We start from the raw sequence: 22,880 nt of genomic DNA, 5'->3' as shown, positions 1-22,880 counted from the left end.
GTAGTGTCTCCTTTATGGGCAGCATAGACATAGAACATTCCCGTCATCACAAGGAGCACTCTTGCACTGTGCAGCTGCTGAATGCAAATGGTGGGAGCTGGGAGGACAGCATTAAATAGCATTCACCTCACTTCTACCTCCCCCCTCTAAGAGCTGGAGAGAGAGTGCATTCTGCAAACCCCAGAAGGTCAGCCCAATGCTACGTGACTAGTTCACATCCTTCTTTCATGGGCAGGATCCACATCAGAACACTTGCAGCCATGTGTTTAGACTAGAAAGTGAAAATTGACCTTACCACAGCATACACAATTTGGGGGATATAAATTATGCCCCTATTGGTAAATTATAGAGCTTAGTACCACAATGAGCGCTATGGAATTTTCAAGCCCAGCTCCTTGTTCTAACCTGCTTTGCTCAGATCCTGCGGATCGGCTCGTTTCACACCAACAGGATGGAGTACAAGTCAGAAACTGCAATCCCGCTGCTCCCGCACATGTCAGTGTGGTTTTCCCTTGAGTTAAATCCTGTGTCTAGAAACATTTGAATGTCTTAATTTTCTTGGACCTTCCTCATAAATAGGAGTTGTCCAAATGGGTTAAACAATTGACACACCATTCCCTTTTCCTAAGACTCTGACTTACCATCTGATTTCTTTTTTTTTTTTTAATTTTTTAAATGTTTATTTATTTTTGAGAGAGAGAGAGAGAGAGAGAGAGAGAGAGAGAGGGAGCATGAGTGGGGGGAGGGGCAGAGAGAGAGAGGGAGACCCAGAATCCAAAACAGGCTCCAGGCTCCCAACTGACAGCACAGAGCTGGACGCGGGGCTCGAACTCACGGACCGTGAGATCATGACCTGGGCTGAAGTCAGCAGCTTAACCGACTAAGCCACCCAGGTGCCCTCTACCATCATTAATTTTTCCTTTGCTCTCTCCTCAGCCCCTATTATTCTAAATATGGTGGCCATTTGGGGGTCATTATAGACTTAATATCCTGTGAATGGTGATTACGCACGTAAGCAAGTTGCACCCTATGCAGCTGGGGAGCTACGCCAGTGCCTTATCAGAGTAGAACTGCTGGAGACTCTCTCCTTGATCTGCTGGTTCATGTTAAAATTCATGTTATAGCCCATGACCCCTGCATTATGAGCCTTTTGCTGGTGCTATGTCATATTGGTGCTGCTTCCCCAACAAACCTGACACACAGGCTTCAAATAGTTTAGTCTGAGAGTGTCTCACAGCTCCCCAGATTCTCAGAAACCACAGAAGCTTTCTAACTCCTAGGGCTCCAACACTTTGTGTCATTGGCAGTGAAAGGACATCAGTCAACTCACTTTCAAAACTATAGCCTACCTACCATCTGATTTTCTTTTTTTTTTTTTAGTTTTTTTTTAAATGTTTATTTATTTTTGAGCTAGAGAGACAGAGAGAGAGAGAGAGAGGGAGCATGAGTGGGGGGATGGGCAGAGAGAGAGAGGGAGACACAGAATCCAAAACAGGCTCCGGGCTCCGAGCTGAGAGCACAGAGTCCAACGCGGGGCTCGAACTCACAAACCGTGAGATCATGACCTGAGCTGAAGTCAGACACTTGTGGCTGAGAGAAGCCATCCATCCTTGTGGCCGAGAGAGGTCCTACAGGAACTATTGTGCGAACATCAAACACGTTACCGTAAAATCCACATTTTATTCTTCCTCTTTCACATCAGGTGGGGTAGATCATTGCTCACATATGTTCACTGTCTCCTGACTTCATCCATGGGAAGAGTATAGTTTTTCTGCCTCGGGCCCTGTGACTTCTTTTGTCTCATGGTGGATGGAGCGTTCTTTCCCACCCTTGATTCGGGTCTTGGCCGTGTGTTTTACTTTGATCAAATGGATGTTATCAGATGTTATTCTAGCAGAAGCATAAACTGTGCTTGCCGACACGGGCTTGCAATCTTATGCTCTACCTTTCATCACAAGAGGAATATGCTTTGAGTAGCTTTTCCAAGAGGATGAAGAACACATGGAACAAGCTGGACCCAACCTGAAGTGTAGACTCAAACTTAGCTGAGGCCCAGCCTGGATCAACTCAACTCCAGCTGGCCTGCAGATACGTGAACGACAAATAAGTGCTTAGTTTTGTATGTTACGGAGATTCAGGATCTGTCCACAGCCGAGACATCAGCTAGACTCTTCCTTTTAATTATCAGTAGGACAATACTGGTTCTGTGTGAAACAGTCTTATGGCAGCTAGAGCTCCCCTGCCACGATCGTCTGATCTTTCTGACCTTTATGTTCTAATGGTTATGAGACACCTGGAGCCAGAGCGGAGGAAGTACTTGCCTATTCAGTGCCATCTGTATATAATGACTGTGGTAGAAGATAGAAGATAGTTTTGAGTCAGGTATGAAATGCAGAATTGGGCCATGGTCCTGGTTATTGTTGAGCCCATAGGTGCTGATATGGTTGTGGAAACCATTGGAGAAGTTTATATATACACTGTTTTCGCTCTTTTCAGGACCATGGTGCAGTTGAAAGTCCCTACTCTTCTTGAAGTCATCCTTGACCAATTGCTTGGTTTTCACAATAACTTGCAAACAGAGGTGACATATGTTATGTGTTACTTCTGGGCTGAAGCCCTGTCTACCAGTGTTCAATTTACCTTCATGTTTCCCTTGCTATTGTGACTGGCCACTTTCCACATGGTGGAGGATGGTGCTATGGAAGCCAAATTCAGAGCTGATGGGGGTTTAGCGTGAAATAAAATTATGCATTTGCAGCTATAACCACTGAATTTGTTTTTCTTGCTAAAGCACTACAACCTAACCTATCCTGACTCTTGTAATTCCTTGTATTCAAGATGATTGAAATCTAGTAAAGGGGATTAGACAGATGGCTATCCAAAGCAATATGAGACAGCACCATATTTACAGTTCAAAATAGATTTTATCTGAATGCTGAAAAAGGGAAATTGTTTCTGACCAAGGTGATCAGGAAAGACATGATCAGAGATGAATAACTGAGCAGTCATTTGCATATGATAAGATCTGGATAGACACGCGGTGGGAGGCTTTGGATGGAGATGAAATGGGAATAGAGCAGAAGAGCCTAAGGCAAGTTTCAAACATGGCGAGCCCACAGATGAGCTGGCAGTCAGGCCCTTTAAAGCAGGGTCACTGCACATAGATCAGCAGGCTTTCAGTGCAGCATCTTATGCTGTGGCCTTAGTATAAAGCCCAACTAATAGAAAAAACCAGATGAGTAGGCCAAGGCAGAGGATGGGAGAGCCTTGAACGTCAGTCAAAGAAATTTGACCTGTGTTTTGTGGGCAATGAGAATCATCAATATGTTATGTGTGGGGAGGGCATCACATCAGAGCAATGTTTTAAGACTGAGCATGATGGACAAGGGGGAAAAAAAAAAAAAAAAAGAAAGGTGTTTCTAGAACTTTCTATCCGTCTGGCTTTGGCGAGATGGTCCACTGCAATGATTAGAGAGTAAGATGACGAGAGGCTGAAATAAGACTCAGGAAATGGGAATATAAAGATGGACATGCACTTCTAGAGGGAAATGAGTATCACATGGTTGTTAGTGTATCGTCTCAACCATTTACGGGCTGTGTAATCTTAGGCAAATCACTACTTAACCACCCTGAGCCCCAGAGTCATTACGTGCAAAATGGTGATAATATGAGTACACATTTCACAGACATCTCGAGGGGAGTAAATGAGAAAATGTATTCATTCCACTCTAGCGCACATAGTAAGTCTCCAGTAATTGGAAGTTACTATTATTTAAAATAATGGCTATTTTGGTTTCTTCCGAAGAGTATTACAGTTAATTTTTTTTCTACTAAGCGTTAAACTTGTTGTTTCTGTGTGATATTTCTTTAGAATAGAAAGACAAACTTCCTCAGAATGTTAAGCTATCAAAATAAAAATGAAAAAAAAAAAAGCACTTTTCTGTTATTTCAATATCACCCTTCCATTAGACCAGAAACACCAAGTAAGCATGACCATCAAGGCAGTTTTTTCGTGCAGTTGGTAATTCCTTTGAAGGCCCGGAGGGAGGTTGGTAGGGAAGAATACTGAATAGGAAAGCAAACAAGATTAGGTCAGCACCCAATCTCCCTTTGGGGGGGATTCACAGAACTGTTTTTGTTTGAATAAGCAAAGCTTTTGCAAAAGTTTGGTTTGTTTCTCACTGAATCCAAAGTTGTTTCCCTGTCCTTCAGCTAATATTTTAAAAGGTAAAGCAAATATTCAAAAAAAAAAAGGTAAAGTGGCATTTTAAGTAGAAAGTAGAAAAATTCATTTTCAAAAGTTCGAGAAAGTCAGCAAAAATAGTAACGCTTTCTTTAGCTGTATAAACTAAAAATTGGTGAGTTACATCAGTGTCTCTGTGCCTGTTCTCTGTCAGGATCTATTGTGGACACATATATTCCCTTCATCGAAATCAATAAGGAAGTTATTATTGGATTTTACAAATGAAGAAAGAAAGATTTGAGAAATTTAAGAGGCTGACATAAAAATATGATTTCATTCAACACAGATTTATGACCATTTACTTTATGGCAGACCCTGTTCAAAACATTGCAAGATGCCCTTGAGCAGGACACAGATACTAATTTCCAACAACTTGAAGCTTCATGGTGAAAAGATAAGTAAATAAGGAAATAGTGTCAAGAGGGCTTTGATAGCCATACTCCCAAGGGAAGTCTCCTTGGATGCAGTGACCTCAAAGTTAAATCTTGCTGGAGACTAAGGGTTAGCATCTGTTAGGGCGAGAGGGCAGGACACCAGGGGAAAAGTCTGCGGTCATATGCCACCCTATGCTGTCTGGTCTTTTTCTTGCAAGTTTTATCAGAATCTGGTAAACCCTTAACCCTCCACCACAACCATCTTGATCCAAAGCATTATTATTCCTACTGGGGTTGTTGTCATTGTCTCTAGCTTGGCGTCCCTGTTTCTGGCCCTGTACCCCAAGTCTATTCTAACACTACCAGAGTGATCCTGTTAGAATGTAGGTCAGATCAAATCACTCTGCTTAAAAGTTCCTGTGTTTTCCACTCATTCAGAAAAATGAAGTGTCCAATCTGTTTATCTTGTATGGTTTTACTGAATCAACCTTACCTTCTTCCATTCAGTTCATAGCACCCTTAACTCTCTGATCTCACCTCCCATGGCTCTTCCCCCTCTTCACTCTGTTGTACAGGCTTCCTTACTGTTCCTAAGGCACATACCTGTTCCTAGAGTGTGCTTGCACCCCAGGACCTTGCCCTTGCTACTCTTTCCACGAACAATGCTTTTCTCTCTGACCTCCTTAAGGTGTTTACTTAAATGTCACCTTCTCAGTGAGGTGAATATGCTCTGTGTAAAGTTGTAACCCATCGTTGTGCCTATCCCAATATCCCCTACCTCCCTTTCATCTAATTTACTACTTAGCATACTTAGATTTTACTGATTCATCTTGTTTGTTTTCTATCTGCACCACCACTCGCAATCCCAACACGGAAGATTCACAAGGGAAGGCACGTTCGTCTTTTGGCTCATTGCCGTATCTGGCATAGAATGGTTTCCCACTAATTATTTCTTAACGAAATAAATCCATACATCTGGATACAACTGGAACAGTTACAAATGCCTTCTGAGATGAGCTTTCATTTCTTTATTAGTACAAAGAGGAAACACTGGTGTCTTTTCGGTGTCAGTATGTATGAGGGGGTTAGCCTAACAGGTAACCACAAATACAAAGTAATACTAAATGTTATAACCTAAGGGGTAGCAGGGAAAAGTCAGGAAGTTCAGGTCTATAATTGTTACTCTGAAAGCCAGAAATAAGAGTCAAATGCTAATATCATAATTCAAATGGGTAAGCGGTTTTAATAAATATAAATAGGTTCTTTGCTTCCGGTAGTTTCTTTGCTTCCTTTTCATAATAGAATACAAAAGCCATTTGTACTGTTCTTAAAGTGTTATCAGGAAACCCCATGACCCTTCTTAGTGAGGCTCTGAGGCTTAATTTTTGGTTTCTTTTCCAGCTAGAACTCATTTTGTCATTTACTCAAAGTGGCTTAAGAAAAACAGCTTATTGGCTCACTTTATTTAAACGGTTGTAGTAGGACTAGATTTAACCATAGTGTGATCTAGGAGCTGAGGGGATACCATCAGAACTCTGTTTTTCCCCACGTCACAGCTCTGACTTCTCCATGGACTGGTCTTAATCTCAGACGGTTATTGTCCTCATGGTGACAAGATGGCTGCAGTGGCAATAGCCTAACCACCTTCAACGTGGCAGCAATGAGGAAGTAACTTTTCTAGTAGTGTTGTCAAAACTGGACAATCACTCTGATTTGACCAGCTTGACTTACTTGCCACCACGATCCCGGTCTAGGGAACATGTAACATAGTGATTGGCTCCCCTGTGGGTCAACACTGAGATTCTATGAACTGATGATGAGTTAGAGGCCAAAGCAAATCAGTGTCTGTACCAGAATAAGGTCACTGGGATGCTTCAAGGGCAAACCACATACTCTTTGTTTTCTTCCAGAATTTTCTGTAGGTATTTTTTTCTGCAATCAGTGCTTGGATTTTATATAAAAACTAACAAAATGATAGCACATATGGTGACACATTTTGTCTATTTTACACTAAGTTTTATCATATTTTAAGAATATTAGTCATGACATAAACATCAGAAATTGCCAAGCAGATAATTTTAGAGCTATTACTTCATGAGAATTTAATGAAGGTTTTTGTTAATGGAAACTTCTCTGATGATGATAGACAGATGAGACATGGATGGAGAGGTAGATAGGTAGATAACACGTCTATAGGGCTTACTTTATGCCAATTTTAAATGCCATTACCTTCCATACACACACAAATATATACATAAAGTTTATTTAGTTTAAGAGAGAGAGAGCAAACACATGCACACGTGGGGGAGGGGCAGAGAGAGAGAGGGAGAGAGAGAATCCTAAGCAGTTTGGTGCTATCAGCACAGACCCCACACGAGACTCCATCTCATGAACCATGAGATCATGACCCGAGCCCAAACCAAGAGCCAGATGCTTAACTGACTCAGCCACCCAGGCTCCCTATAAATATATAATTTTAAAATTCACAGGGTGCCTGGATGGCTCAGCTGGTTAAGAGTCCAACTCTTGAATTCGGCTCAGGTCTTGATCTCACAGTTTGTAAGTTGGAGCCTCGCCTTGGGCTCTATGCTGACAGTGTGGCGCCTGCTTGGGATTCTCTCCCTCCCTCTTCTCTCTGCCCTCTCCCTCGCTCTCTCACTCTTTTTCTCACAAAATAAATAAACTTAAAAAAATATTCCTGAAGGAAGAAAAACAATAAACCAAGAGTCCTCTGTCAAAACTGTCAACGTGAAGGGCAAATAAAAAAGATAAATAAAATTTGCTTAGTCCTCACAACAACTTAAAATAAGTGCAGTTCTTTTTAAAGACTTTTTAAAAAATGTTTACTTATTTATTTTGAGAGAGAGGGCAGGGAGGGGCAGGGAGAGAAGGAGAAAGAGAGATTCCCAAGCAGGGTCCACACTGTCAGTGCAGAGCCCCACACGGGGCTCAAACCCACGAACCATGAGATCATGACCTGGGCCCAAATCAGGAGTTGGATGCCTAACTGATTGAGCCACCCAGGTGCCCTGGGAAGTGCAGATTTTAATCCTCATTTTTTCTTCCATGGGGCAAGTCTTTGTTTACAGGTCTTTTTCCTTCCTGATAAAGGGATATCACTCTACAAGGAAATTAAGAATTGTTGAGACATCCTAAGATATACCAAAGGGCTGTAAATCAGACCCCTTTCACGGTCACCTCAGCTGCTGAAACTCTGACCCATCGGTACTCACCCACCCCCTCAGTGATTCCCCAGCAGCATGTACACACCATGCACTGTGTAGAAAAACACCTGGGAGGAAGGGCATCTGCATATGATTTCAAAACTATTGAGTCCGATGCTTTCTAGGCATGTGAATTTTTCCTTGGGAATGAGAACTACAACATAATCCCAAGCACCAAACACTAGTAAAGCCATTTAACATGATGGCAGTATTTCTTTTCTTGTGTTTGGCAGTGTTTTTCATTATCCAGCTTCCTCGTGTGTCAGCACTTCCCCCCATGACATAAAATCAAGAAAAGTTAAAGTTTTCGGAATAATCCCAAACTGAAGGAATCAGTAAGTGAGAAAATTATATCAGCCTCAATGGCTGTCTCTACCAGGAGCCAATTCCACTGACTTGTGGTATTCACACAAAGGGAACATATTTTGCATGATTTGACTTCCAAGCAGTGATTATCCCTCGCAGGCTGTTTGTTTTTCCAAGTGGTCCTGCTGATTAGAGGCTCTGAGTGAAATCTGTGGTGGTTGATAACCTAGCTACCTTGGCTTTCTGCTACATTAAACCCTTTTGGTCTGCTTTAAATGGGCAGCGCTGATGCCTGTAGACTTTCTCTGCCTTCAGAAGCTGGATTTCTTTTCCAAGAATTTGCTTCTTCAGGTCGTCAAGAAGTATATGATATGCGTTGGCAGAGTTAATAGAAGAATGCAACTTTTGAGATTACAAGGCCTCGGTAGAGTATCATGTATTCCTTGGTTTCGTCATTGAAGTTTTGAATAATTCAGTAAGCAATGAATGTTATTCATTATCCCCATCTTCAACACAACTGATATGGCATCTCTCAAATTCTATTTTAAGGCATAAGTGTCCCATTCGGTGCCCCATATTGGAGTAGGGTGGGGTTGAAAAAAAATGCCAGGGTAGAACATGTTTAAGAAATGCTTATCGATTCTGGGTGACTCAGTTGGTTAAGCAACTGACTCTTGATTTTGGCTCAGGTTATGATCTCGTGGTTCATGAGATCGAACCCTGTGTCATACTCGGCTCTGCACTGATGGTGCGGAGCCTACTTGGAATTCTCTCTCTCTCTCTCTCTCTCTCTCTGCCCTTCTTCTGCTCACACTCTCTCTCTCTCTCAAAAAAGAAAAATTCAAAACTTGTGTTTGCATACCAAAGCCTTGAAACATCATTCAGCATCTTTAAAAGTTACGTAGCCAGGAACGCCTTTTCCCCCCGCATATGACAGCTTTTACCATTCCTCGGAACTTAATTTCCATAGAGCACACATTGAAAAATGCTAATTTTATGAATGGTTATTTGAGCCATAAGTGGGTCCTGTTTGCAGGATGCTCACCTCTGTAACATTGTAGGACACAGGAGATTCAGGGTTTGCAAAAAGACAATTAAAATCTAGGTCTTTGATCTTATTTTCCTTGCTCTCAGTCAGAGGTTGGAAAAAAGCCACATAAAGGGCCACATAATAAATATTTTTTGGCTTTGCGAGCCATATGGTCTCCGTCACACCTACTCAGTTTTACCCTTGCAGCACAAAGGCAGCCACAGACAATATGGAAACCTGAACAAGTATGACTGAAATGTGGATTTCATATAATTTTCACATATCAAGAAATCTTCTTTGGACTTTTTTCCAACATTTAAAAATATATAAACCATTCTGAGCTCACAGGCTATTAAAAAACAGTTAGGAGGCAGGATTTGCTGACCCTGCTCTAATCTTAAATTGGTAAATGAGATGATGTCTATGTTTCTACTCGCACTACCCAGAAGGATCTTCCATATTAATGTTCTTTTTACTTTCCTTTTGTGCTTTTTAAAAAATTCTGGAGAAACAAGTTTGTAGATTTATCACCTTGCAAATCTACCCACCCCTCAATGCTCAGTTTAAGTTGTACAGCTCAGTTAAGCTTTTTCTCTACAGTTTATTTCATACTGATGTCTTTCTACCCTGAACTCTTCAGAACAAGGCAGTTTGGGCCACATCAGCCCAACTTCTCCTCTGATGCTTTGCAACACCTTTTGCTTTGCTACGTACATTTTAAAGAATAAAAGTTTTATGGTCTAGAGATTTTTTAAAAGCCCTTTTAGGGCAGAGATCTATCTATTTTGTGTTACTTTATAGCAACCCTTCTGAACCACATTACTGCAAATTGGGCATTGATTGAGCAATCAACATACCGGTAGGAGAACAGACAATGCACAAATCATACAAGAATGTGGGGATATTGTAATGTGTATATTTAGAGTTAGCACTCAATTGTCTGCATATTCAGTATGGGAAATAGTAATTTATGGGAGCTGGTTGTAGGAGTGCTATTATGTTTGGAGTAGTATGATTTATTCTCAGGTATACATGTAATGAAAAGGGCAATTGCCTTGTCTTTTCTTTTCATTCAGTCATCATTCATTCATTCATTCATTCTGTAAGTGGTTGTCAAGTTCCAATACTGCAGGTCCCAATACCAAAGCAGATCTGAGTGTCACTTTCATTGCCAAAACATGATATCAACTCTAAATCCAGCTTCTGCTGAGTCAGCATCTGAAACATCTCTCTCTGTCTGTGTCTCTCTCTCTCTCTCTCTCTCATCAGCCCTATCCTCACCCTACTCCTGTCCCCACGAGACCCTCATCACCACTTGACTCAACTCTTGGTCTGTCCATGTCTTCCATGCTGTATGTGGTTGTCAGAGTGATAATTTTTATACCAAAAAAGTTATCATTAAGCTATCTCTAGCTTCCTATTTACAACTGTTTAATGATCCCCATAGATGAGGGATGTATAGACGTCTCAGGATAATGAGGCTTCCTGTGGAAAGGTCCCAGGCTTCCTCTGCAGTCTCAAATATTAGCGTGCTAGGGCGGCCATAACAGAGTACCGCAGACTGGGGGACATAAACAACAGAATTTTGTTGGGTCTGGAGTATGGAAGTTTAAGATCAAGGTGTCCACAGGCTGGGTTTCTCCTGGGGCCTTGATCCTTGTCTGGAAGGTGTTCTGTGTCTTCACAGGATCTTTGCTGTGTGTGCATGCATCCTGGAATCTCCCTGTGTGTCCTATCTCGCTCTTTTTTAAATTAAATTATTATTATTATTTTTTATTTTTTAGAGAGAGAGAGAGAAAGCATGAGCAGGGGAGAGGGGCAGAGGGAGAGAGAGAGAATCTCAAGCAGGCTCCACTCTTAGCATGAAGTCCGATGCGAGGCCTGATCCCATGACCCTGGTATTCATGACCTGACCTGAAACCAAGAGTTGGATGCTCAATTGACTGAGTCACCCAGGGACCCCCCTAATCTCTTTTTGTAAGGACCCACGTCATACTGGATTAGGGTCCACCCAAACAGTCTCATTTTATCTCACTCACCTCTTTAAAAGTTCTATCTCCCAGTACAGTCTCATTCTGAGGTACTGGGTGTTAGGGCTCCAATGTATGAATTTTGGGCAGACATAGTTCATCCCATATCACATCTCTAACTTTCCTCCTTCTCCCTGGATAGCACCATTCATTTCTGTATTGAATCAGAGTTCTATACCTCCTGCTTTGTTCAGTCTGTTTCCTTTATATGAGAGATATTTTTCCTATCCTACTCTTTCTTGCCTAATGAACACTGATGATATTTCAAGATTTAGTTTAGACACATGCCTTTCATTATTGTCTTTCCTGACCTCCTAGTGTTTATGGAGACCTTCAAGTATAATACGTGTAACATGCATTATACTAATATGGGTGTGTCTGTGCCCTGTATCTAAACTGTGAACCAGAGTCCATGTTTTGTCACTGCTCAATGGAATTTTGTTGAATGAATGACTTATAAAGTCTTTATTGACTCTTGGGGCGCCAGCGTGGCTCACTTGGTTAAGCGTCCTACTTCAGCCCAGGTCATGATCTCACACTCTGTGAGTTCAAGCACAGTGTCTGTGCTGACAGCTCAGAGCCTGGAGCCTGCTTTGGATTCTGTGTCTCCCTCTCTCTTTGCCCCTCCCCTGCTCATGCTCTGTCTCTCTCTGTCTCAAAAATAAATAAAAACATTAAAAAAATTTTTTTAATCTTTGTTGACTCTTTAATTTTAGTTGGTGGGATAAATGGCTGGATAATAGGCAATAAGAAATGCTGTAATCCATGGATTAGAAAAGCAATATCTGTGAAGATACCTATACTAGCAGGATAAACTCAAAGCACAGTCAGATGTTATCTAAGAACCTTCTCAAAATTAGCATTATAGGTACTGCATAGAAATGCACACAAACTAAACCAGAGAACTTACTTTTAGCTGAACAATTATTCTAGTTTTATTTACAATAAAAGAATTTCAGTAAAAGTTTTACTTTTTTAATCACTTAAGAATGTTCTGGAATCTGTTTTCCTTCTTTCTTTCTTTTTTTTTTTCTCCCTCATACATACACAGAGCTAGGTTTTCCCTAATATCCCGACAATTTTCTTACTGAGAAAATAGATAGTTCTTCTTATTCTATGTTAGACTTTTACTTGGTTCCTTGGGACCTATACATAGGACTTTCTTTGGGGAGAAAATGTTTTGTTACATGAAACTTCGAGGACAAAACTGTATCTAATTCCTAGTGAAGTATATAGTAACGTTCTATAGAAGCTCATAAGCAGATGGGAGCTGAAAGAATTCTTATAAAATTACCATATATTTAGCAAAATTAGACAAATATTTAAGATACTACTACCAAAAAAGATACTACTTTTTTTTTAAATAGATGTCAGACAAGCAAAATAGATTCAGATCCATGTGATAATGGTTCCTTAGACGTTCCACTCCACAAGTTGCTCTGTGGTTTTCTCTGTTTTCTGACATGTTAGTTTTTAAAAATAAACAATGAATTATAGTTTATTATCAACTAGACCAGACAGCAAACTTTAAAAAGGAATGATGAACCAATGCATCTCAAAGGAAAGAAAGTCCCTGCCTGCTGGTATGACTATATCCAGGGGGGTAAGTTACCTACGTGTCTTTGGAATATTTTCAAGTCGTGTCATTAAAAATGGCAACGCTATACACATACCTGAGAGTTTTGTCCGTTGGTTAGGTTTCTTTTTTTAAAAAAAATGTTTATTTATTTTTGAAAGAGAGAGACAGAGTGTGAGCTGGGGAGAGGAAGAGAGATACAGACAGAGAGAGAGACAGAACCCCAAGCAAGCTCCAGGCTCTGAGCTGTCAGCACAGAGCCCAACATGGGGCTCGAACTTACCAACCAAATCATGAGGTCATGACTTGAGCTGAATTCGGACACTTAACTCACTGAGCCACCCAGACACCCTGGGTAGGTTTTTAATAATTAGTAAATCCATTAATTTATTCCTTCAGTCATTCAGGCCATATTTCAGGAGAATCTGCTGTGCGCTGGGAACTTTGCTACATTAATCACAGGGTTCCTTATTGGATGTAGTTATTTACTCATTAATTTCATAATAGGGTTTCACAAGAAAATTCTTAACACATCTGGCGAGGGCCTTTCCACTTGAAAAAAAAAAAAAGCTAAACTTTTAACCTGACTGAAAATGTATCACCAAAGTGCTCAGCTTCTGGCATAAACCAGAGACTGTGTATAAACACATCATAAAAATAGCTAAAACAAGAGCAGAGAGCCCAGAAGGCTAAACTTGTCTTTTAGATCCAGTCATGGTGATAACCCAAGCAGGGCCCACAAGGGCCAGAGGATAAAGCAAACTGAACCAGACTTCAAGTCAACAAACATTTATTGAACTCGAGTTCTGCATCAGACACTGTGATAGTTGCTTTTGGGGATACACATATGAGTGAAACATCTTATCTGCCCTTAAGGAATTTATAAGGGAAGACACAGATATACAGAACTGCCACGCAAGGCAGGATGCATTATGTGCTCAAATGGAGACACAACAAAAGTATTCAGGGCACATGCAAGAGAAAGTGGTTAATCTTTATCATAAATATCAGAGAAGGCTTCCCACAAAGGGTGGGGCTTGAACTGTGCCTGTAAGATTAGATGTGGTTTTGAGAGGCAGACAGTAGGGGGGAGAGCCAAGTAAACAACTAAGAAAACTCATGAAGAAGAAAATCGCAGTGTGTATAGCCTTTAGGGTTGGATCAGAGAAACAGATCCATGGGGCATGGGAGCTGGTTAGGTAGTGGAGGGGCGGACAGTTGCTCAGTGTCTGGGAGCTTGAAGCCCACGGGGTGGGCGGGCAGGAAGAAAAGATGGGTGTGAAGTAGGAGGAGAATGGATAAATTGGAGCTCCTAAAGTTGTATGGAGTCCCACAAGGACCAACTGGAACCCACTATCTCTCAGTCTTCATCTTTGAGGATGGAGACAACCAGCTGGAGAAGTGGGAGCCATTCTTTATGAAGTTAAATATGCACCGGCCCCAGGTGTGGGCTGGAGGAGGAAAGCAGGAAGCAGGTCAGTTAGGAGGTAAGCAGCTCTACCCAGTTGCTTCCCCAGCCAACCAGCTGAGCCACAACAAGATGTCTTCTCTGCAACAGCAGCCAATGCCCTCACACAGTGCTGCAGCATTCCAAGGACGTGGACCCCCGTTTCACGTTTCTATTCTAAATCTTGTTCAAAGGGCCTCTTATGCTCTCCTCCCCACCCAGAACTGGGAAGTGAAAGGAATCTTGGGAAACACAATTTCAGTTTACCTAACCTGACATATTGTCTTCCACTTGGTGACATAAAACCAAAACACACAGGATTGTATTCCCCCTGTTCATGTGTTACCAAATATTTGGCCTTTCCGGAGGCCGAATAGTTTCCTTAGGAAATTACAGAAAATACCCACCAGACTGAAAGAAACTTATTTATTTATTTATTTATTCATTCATTCATTCATTCATTCCTTGGCTAAAGATCAATCAGCTTGTTCGTTATTCAGTTGGTTAGGTCCCAAGCACTGGAAATTAACACAAGGCAGAGACTAGAATTAAAGAGTTGTATTAAGTTGATTCTTTTATCTCTTACTGTGGGGATTTGTTTTTGCCATTACAAAATGTATAGAGAGATCCATTCTTCACTTTTGCCCAGCGGCTTACAAACTCCAGATACTCCAGAGCTCTCACGTACGGCTGTAGAACAATCTAGACTTGAGCCCCTGAAAATACAATGTTCAAACAAATGGGACAGATAATATGTCAAATGATTCCTTTTTGATGGCGAAAGACTTCTGTTTCCTCTCCCTAGAAATACATGCGCATCTGGGTAGTGTCCTGCTTTGGGAGACACCCTGAAGGAAAGGTGACTTCTTTGTTTGAAACTAACAACCACCACATGAGACAAACAAATTAAGTACAGTTATTTTTCAAAGAACACAAATTAAGTGTTCGAAGAGTTTGCACTTTCTCCTTGCATTGTGTTGCTCATGAAGAAAGAAGTTTGAAAGGATGGATAAAACACCATCAGAACAAAAGCTGGAAGTAAACGAAACTAAATTAAAATAGACACCATCTGTGATTCATGCATCCTCGCAGGTGGGTTACCGATTTTATGCAACTTCACATCCGGCATTGTGTCTCCAAAAACAAAAACTACATTTCTGGTAGCTCTGAAATTCAGAGGGGAAAGAAGGTGATTTGGAAGTCCATGCTAATGTGACCTCCAAAAGAAGGGATTGAATCTGCACTTCAAGGTCAACGATGACATTTGAAAGGAGTTGACAATATGTAGAAAATTAGTGCTGAATTCAAAGTTGGCTTTATTACTCTTCCGATTTGAAGTAAAAATTAACTCCAGCGACTCTAGAGCCTGATTCTGGGCTATTGTTTTCTACATGTTTTAGAATTCAGCATGCTATTTCCAAGAGCCTAGCGAAAGAGCACAAGAGTTTGACTCTAAATCTTGGAGTCCTGAGCAGTACTGCTGTGATAGGCTAAAATAACTGCTAATCCCTCATGTTCGAACAGACTTTATGAAGTGATTTCACATAAAAGATCTTTTTTGATATAACTATTATATGGCATATCTTCCATTTTATGGACAGTGTGAGTTTTTTGATGTGTAAGATGAGCTGAAATAGGGAAAGTGACAGGAAATTTACAGACCTATGGAATAATATTCCACAATGGGGTATTCTTTATAATTATCTTGGCTCAATAGCACCATCCAAAGTTCTTAAATCATCAACAATGCCATTTTTACTGTAGAGGATAAGAGTTATGATCCTTTGACTCTTTAAATTTTCTTCCTTGACAAAAGTGATCTACCTCTCTAGCCAACCTGTCTCGATGATCCATAACGTTGCTCGCCTGGTGCCAGATGGATGTGATAGAGGGCTCCTAAAAGGCTCTTGGTACGAGGAAAGTGTTGCTTACATGTAATGGGAATCTTGTGAGATTTAAAGTGGGAAGATGCTAGTTTGAGTCATTAATAACCTAATTCAGCTGGATTTACTTTTATTCTGTTAACATTGCTATTTTGGTGTATGTAACTTTTGACTAACAATTTTTTCAGATTTCAAATGATATTCATTTTTAATAGCACGGCTTACTATTTAATATTGCATCTATGTCAGAAGGACATTGCCCTAATCTGTTTCCATCGAGAACCTTAAACAGGCACTTTTGTTCTGCAGTGACAAAAGAGTTATTTATTCCTCCTTCCTGATCTAACGAACCACAAAATCTAGTCATTTCTTATCACTCCAACCATCACTTTTTGCTTATAGCTGGCACTCAGTCAAAACCGTACAAAAGCCCAAAAAACCAAGAACAAAACAGTCCGGAAAGTGACCAGGGTAGTTACATGACTGAAACCAAATCTCTGTCATCTACATACCAGATTTCTCACCCTGAGAGCCCTAAGGGTCCATCAAAATTAGGATGCTTAGAAAAGAAGCCATTTTGTTCAGAGTCAAAGCTGTACTTTCTCTGTAAAGCTAATTCTTCTATCGATCATGGTGTCATCATCCGTTGATTCTTCTAAGGTAGCAACTTGGGAGTCATCCTTAACTTCAAGCTTTATCAATTACCCTGTGGTGTCAAATCAGAAATGTTATTTCAAATCCAACCTCTCCAATTTGTTCCAAGTCTGGGTCCTAGGATTCTCTGCCAGTGAAGCTCCTCTTTATTTATTGCCTGGCTCACCACAGCATTTTTCCAACTGGTTTCTTTGTCATCAATCTCTCACGATGCTGGTTCCCATGGTTGCCAATTACTTTCCTTTAATTAAATTAAATTAATTAATTTTTATAAGTACCATATGAGTAATACAGAATGTATGGGGGTTCCAAATAGGCAGTGATGACTTCCTTCATAGATAATAAAAGCAGGAATCTTAGAGGAGGTGCCTTTTGAGTTGGACCTTGAAAGATCACTTACCATCTCTTGACAAAGGTAGATTGGAGATCAATTACAAGTGACTGAAGATTTTATAATAGGAGAATAATACCATTAGAAAACCCTTCAGGAAGATTAAAGTGGTGGCTGGAGCCAGAAGGAGTAGGAAGGGGATGATTCTTCAGATAAAAATGAAGTTAGGACACTAGTTTATTTTTTTTACTGAGGTATACTTGCCATATAACATTATATTAATTTCAGGTATACATCCTAATGATTCAATATTTGTATACAATGCAAAATGATCACCACAAGAAGTATAGTTAACATCCATCACCACACATAGTTACGGATTTTTTTCTTGTGATGAGAATTTTTTTTAAATTGTTTTAATGTTTCTTTGTTATTGAGACACAGAGAGAGACAGAGCATGAGCATGGGAGGGGCCGAGAGAGGGGACACACAACCCGAAGCAGGTTCCAGGCTCTGGGCCATCAGCACAGAGCCCGACGTGGCGCTCGAACTCACAAACCTTGAGATCATGACCTGAGCGAAGTCAGACACTTAACCGACTGAGCCACCCAGGTGCCCCGTGATGAGAATTTTTAAGATCTACTTACTCAGCAACTTTCAAATATGAAATACAGTATTTTTCGCCATAGTCCCCATGCTGTATATTACATCCCCATGGCTTCTTTGTTCTTTATAATTGGAAGTTTGTACCTTTTTGTCCTCTTCACCCATTTTGGCCACACACACTGCACTTTAACTTTACGGGGGGTACTTTGCACGGAATGGATGTTCTTTCAAAGAATTCTCTGCTTCCCTATTCAAACCAACCTGGCTTATGAACTGTTTAGCAGAGAACAATGGCCCTTCAGAAACTAACTCATGAACTGGGTTCAGAAAAATTGGAGCAATGATCATGGGGGTTATGTGCATAAAAGAGGGAGGGGATTCAGGCGTTGGTAAAATGAGGAAGGATATTAATAATATTAGCAATGCAAAACAATGGATCTAAACTGAGGTTGAAATCTAGGAGAACCTGGGTTTGCGCTGGGATCTGGCATATACAGGGTCAAGAAAGAGCATTCAAGAGTGGGGTTGTATGTAGCAGGACCTTTTTGGGTGGCTTTCTGCTATCACTCTCACACATTCATCATTAGGTTTAGCCACACAATTTTTTAAATTTATTTTTTATGTTTTTATTTTATTTTTGAGAGAGACACAGCAAGCAGGGGAGGGGCAGAGAGAGACACACACACGCACACAGAATCTGAAGCAGGCTCCAAGGGCTGAACTGTTGGCACAGAGCCTGAAGCGGGTCTCAGTATTACTGGTGGTGAGATAGTGACCTGAGCCAACCTAGGCGCCCCCACAATTTCTTAATATAACTTGAGCACCTAATGTATCTACCGTAGACGAGACAGTATAGAATGCCCTAGGATTATGAAGATGAGTAACCCAAGACTGCGATTCTATTATCATTATTCATTTTATTTGCAATTCTATGATTTACACTAAGATATTTTGAAACTACTTGAGGCATAAAAGTTTAACGCTGTTATAGATTGCCTATTGTTTGTAAGCTTTATCAATATAAATTTACTCTCTTTACTCAACTTAGTGTTTTTCTTGCTAACAAAACAGGTATTTATTTATGAACTTATGCATGCAGCAAATATTTACTGAATTCTGATTACGTTCCAGATACTGTGATAGGGCCCGAGGACAGGTTTACAAACAAAACATGCTGTCAGGGAAGATAGTCATTACTACAAATAACACTGATATCAGTATTTTTTAAAGCGCTTTTTTTTAAGTTTATTTATTTATTTGAGAGAGAGTGAGAGAGAGAGAGAGAAAGAGAGAGAGAGAGAGAGAGAGAGAGAGAATGAGTGGGGGAGAGACAGAGAGAGGGAGAGAGAGGAAATCCCAAGCAGGCTCTGGGGCTCGAACTCACAAACCAGTGAAATCATGACCTGAGCCAAAATCAAGAGTTGGATGCTTAACCAACTGAACCATGCAGGCGCCCCCAATGTCAAGATTTTAACCCTGCGTTATTTGGGTGGTGGAGTGGAGAGGGAAAAAGGAGTTGTACTCTAGGGCCTTGTGTAAGATATTTTCTTGTGATATTTCACTTTTTAAATGTTAGGAATAAAACATTAGATTGTCATTTTCAGTGATTTCTGAGGGTCTTTGCCAAGGGAAAGGAAGAATTTAGACCTTTCACTTCTATTTAACTATTTTGTCTAATCTACATTTGTCATTCTGATTTATACTTTAAAAAAAAATAATGTTTATTTATTTTTGAGAGACAGAGAGACAGAGTGTGAGCAGGGGAGGGGCAGAGAGAGAGGGAGACACAGAATCTGAGGCAGAATCCAGGCTCCAAACTGTCAGCACAGAGTCTGATGTGGGGCTCGAAACCACGAACAATGCGATCATGACCTGAGCCAAAGTCAGACACCTAACCAACACCCCGGCGCCCCTGATTTGTACTTCTTTTAATGCTTAAATTCTCGTGTCTTCTATTTTCTACAATTTGAAAGGTAGCTACCCTTTTTCTCATTCTATCAGCTGCTATTTTTATCTTTGCCCAGAGAACTTTAAAACTTTATGTAATTGTCATGGTGGGGAACAAAGTAACATCTCTTCACTCCTGCTTTGAAAAAATGAAACATTCAGTGCTTTTTTTTCCTCCCCCCCACCCCCCGTTTTTTTTTAATCTTTACTTTAGAGAGAGAGAGAGAGACAGAGTGTGAGTGGGGGAGGGGCAGAGAGAGAGGGAGACACAGAATCCGAAGCAGACTCCAGGCTCTGAGCTGTCAGCACAGAGCCGGACATGGGGCCTGAACTCACGAACCGTGAGATCATGACCTGAGCTGAAGTCGGACGCCCAACCGACTGCACCACCCAGGTGCCCCTCCTTTTCCCTTTAATGTAAGGCTTGGTTAATGTATCCTAGAGCCCGATGTGTGTGTGTGTGTGTGTGTGTGTGTGTGTGTGTGTGTGTGGTAGTCCCAACCTGTTTATAAGACTAAAACAGGCATTTGGTCTTAGGTGATCAGCAAATCCTTCCTTGCCATTCCAGGAGTAATCTTTTTCTCTCCAACGGCAGAGAACATCTTATATTAAATCATGGCCAAACAAAACAAAACAACTCTTTCACAAGAACTTAAGTGAGGTAAAGATATTTTTGTTTTCCTTCTGATAATCAAAAAATCAAATGTGTTCAGGCCATTGCATGTATGTATTCACTTATTGTTAATGAAAACTGCTGTATTGTGGATAGTCACCAATGGAATAATAATGGCCATTTTCTCTATAATAGACATTTAAAAACCGAGTGAGAAAATAGTGGCTTAATTTAAAATATGAGATAATTTAGAATATGGCTCTTGAGACTCCAATGGTACAAAGGAAGGCATACCATTAGGGATTGGAAATCCTAAATTGAGGTCAAGGCTAAGGTGTGAACCAGAGGATGCAGACAGGTTTAAAAGACCAAGGCTGGTGTTCAGTCTTAGGGCCACTTAGGGCAACAAATGCTTTTCTCGTCGTCTCAGAGTGCTTAGCATCGGCAAATGGCAAAATGGCAGCTTTTACCCTGGAGTCTTTTCACGACTGGAAAGGCCTTATAGATCATCTTGTCTGAGCACGTAGAGCAATGGGGGTCCAGAATGGCTGAGCTCATTAGCTGTGGAAGCTGGACCAGAGACCGTGCTGTCTGCTGTCAGCTCCGACTTCTTTCCATTGCCTCCACTTGCCTCTCATCTTAATCCCAAATTTGTGATTAAATGGCAAACATGGGAGATTTCACTGAAAAGCTAGACCACTTCCATGTGGATCAACTAATGTGAAACTCTGACAATTCTTCTATCAAGAAACCAGTGTGATAAATTCACCTTCCTCTCCTAACATTAGCTGATCAAAACACTTTTAACTTATTGAAAGTATTCACAGTTTCTAAGAGAAGCCCACGAGGATCATACATCCTAAGCAATCACAATATTTGAACAATATGTTCTTTTCATGTAAACAAACCCGTGCAGGTTGTCATGTCAGTGACAACTTTTCTCCACGAACATAATTGTTTGGCCTCTATTTGATACATTGGGGCATCATGTTTTCAGGACTACATTTCATTTCCCTTTGATGGAGTAATGATACTGCACATTAGCCTTTCTCCTCGAAAACACTCATGGAAAGACATTTTAACCTACATTAGCAGCATCTTTAGATAGCCATAATGCTTTTTCAAGATAAATAAGCAAACCTCTCTGGAGCTGAGGCATAACAGTGCTCCTAAGACAGACACATACAATGATCTGGTCTTTCTTTTCTGAATACAGATAAGGCATGTTATCTGATAAAGAATACCTTCCCAAAAGAAACGAGGGAAATCTTAAGTATACTTTTAATAAGTGTAAGTATACTTATAAATCTTGAAGGTATACTGTATCATATGAAAACCCTCTTAAAATCATAGCTTTTTAATTTTTTTAATGTTTTTATTTGTTTTTGAGAGAGAGAGAGAGACAGAGCACGAGCAGGGGAGGGGCAAAGAGAGGGGGAGACACAGAATCCGAAGTGGACTCCAGGCTCTGAGCTGTCAGCACAGAGCCTGACATGGGGCCCTGACTGGTGAACTGCGAGATAGATCATGACCTGAGCCAAAGTCAGATGCCCGACTGAGTGAGCGACCCAGGGGCCCCCAGAATCATAGCTTTTTAAAAACACTCTGTGTCCTTGGCTCTCAGCCAAAGATCACTGCAGGAAGTTGAAGAGAAGCACAGTTGTCAAACTGATTTTTCTGTTTTTGCAAGGATGTCCGCATTCACTATTGCACATCCTGAGAGTAATCGTGGGTGTCCCCAGTAGAAGGCAATCCAGTGAATAGATTTTGATGATACAACTTGTGTGGTGCATAGTGCTAGGAATCTGTTCAGAAATACACCTGTGGCAGTATAAATTCACAACAGTGAAGTGAGCCAGCTCTGACTTCGGGAACTCTCACAACAAATTGCAGGCCAGCTGCCGGAAAGGGAGTCAGGGTGGTGGGTGAATCAAGGGTACTCTGGAAATCCGTGTGGAATGAGCAAAACTCAGAAGGGAGAGTGGAATCCTTAAAGAGCTACCAGCAGAGAAACGAATGCTGGAAGGCATTTTTTTTTTTTTTTATGAAATCAAAGCTTTAATGAGCTATAAGAAAGCAAATCCCAAGAGCCCTAGGAGTTTTGTAAATAAAGAGACCAGACTTCCTGTGGGAGCACAGCTAGAAGATAACTTCCCATTTAGAGGTGCCCCAGCAATCACATCTTACGTGCAAAGTTAGCCTGTCTGGACCCATCGTGCTCTCCATTTTTCAAAGGGGAGGAGACACCGCTTGAAAACGTATTCCCAGTCGTGTTGCCTGGAATGTGATCCATTAGAGATTTATTTCGATATCAAAGCACATGTGCCACGGGAGATTAAAAGTGAATAATCAGTCATTTACCTTAATGTGAATGAATTAGGTGGCTTCTTGATAATATCTAAGTGAGCTGCAAGGAAGGAATAAAAGTGTTCTCGAAAAATAGGTAAGACAGAGTGAGGCGGCAGGGAGCAGTGCAAGAGGACCCCCACCTCTGTCCCCTGAGACATCAGCTAGGGAGCCAGAAGAGAAATTAAGACCTTAGGGAAAGAGCTGAGGGAGAGAGGTGGGAGGGGTCTACACTGACAACATGTGACTCAGTGGGCTGCCTAGAATCCT

General features: G+C 41.0%; 1 long non-coding RNA gene across 1 annotated transcript in view; it reads left to right on the top strand.

The window, feature by feature from the left end:
- Positions 1–2,596, top strand: part of LOC122218957 — an 83,198-nt gene extending 80,602 nt beyond the window's left edge. The window contains exon 6 of the long non-coding RNA XR_006202195.1: positions 2,497–2,596. This is a non-coding gene — a long non-coding RNA (uncharacterized LOC122218957). The remainder of the gene's footprint in view (positions 1–2,496) is intronic.
- The last annotated feature ends 20,284 nt before the right edge of the window (positions 2,597–22,880 follow it).

Source organism: Panthera leo, chromosome B2 (genome assembly GCF_018350215.1).
Source record: "Panthera leo isolate Ple1 chromosome B2, P.leo_Ple1_pat1.1, whole genome shotgun sequence".
Taxonomy (NCBI): domain Eukaryota; kingdom Metazoa; phylum Chordata; class Mammalia; order Carnivora; family Felidae; genus Panthera; species Panthera leo.
The sequence above is the reverse complement of the archived record's forward strand: the minus strand, read 5'-3'. Positions and strand labels throughout refer to the sequence as shown.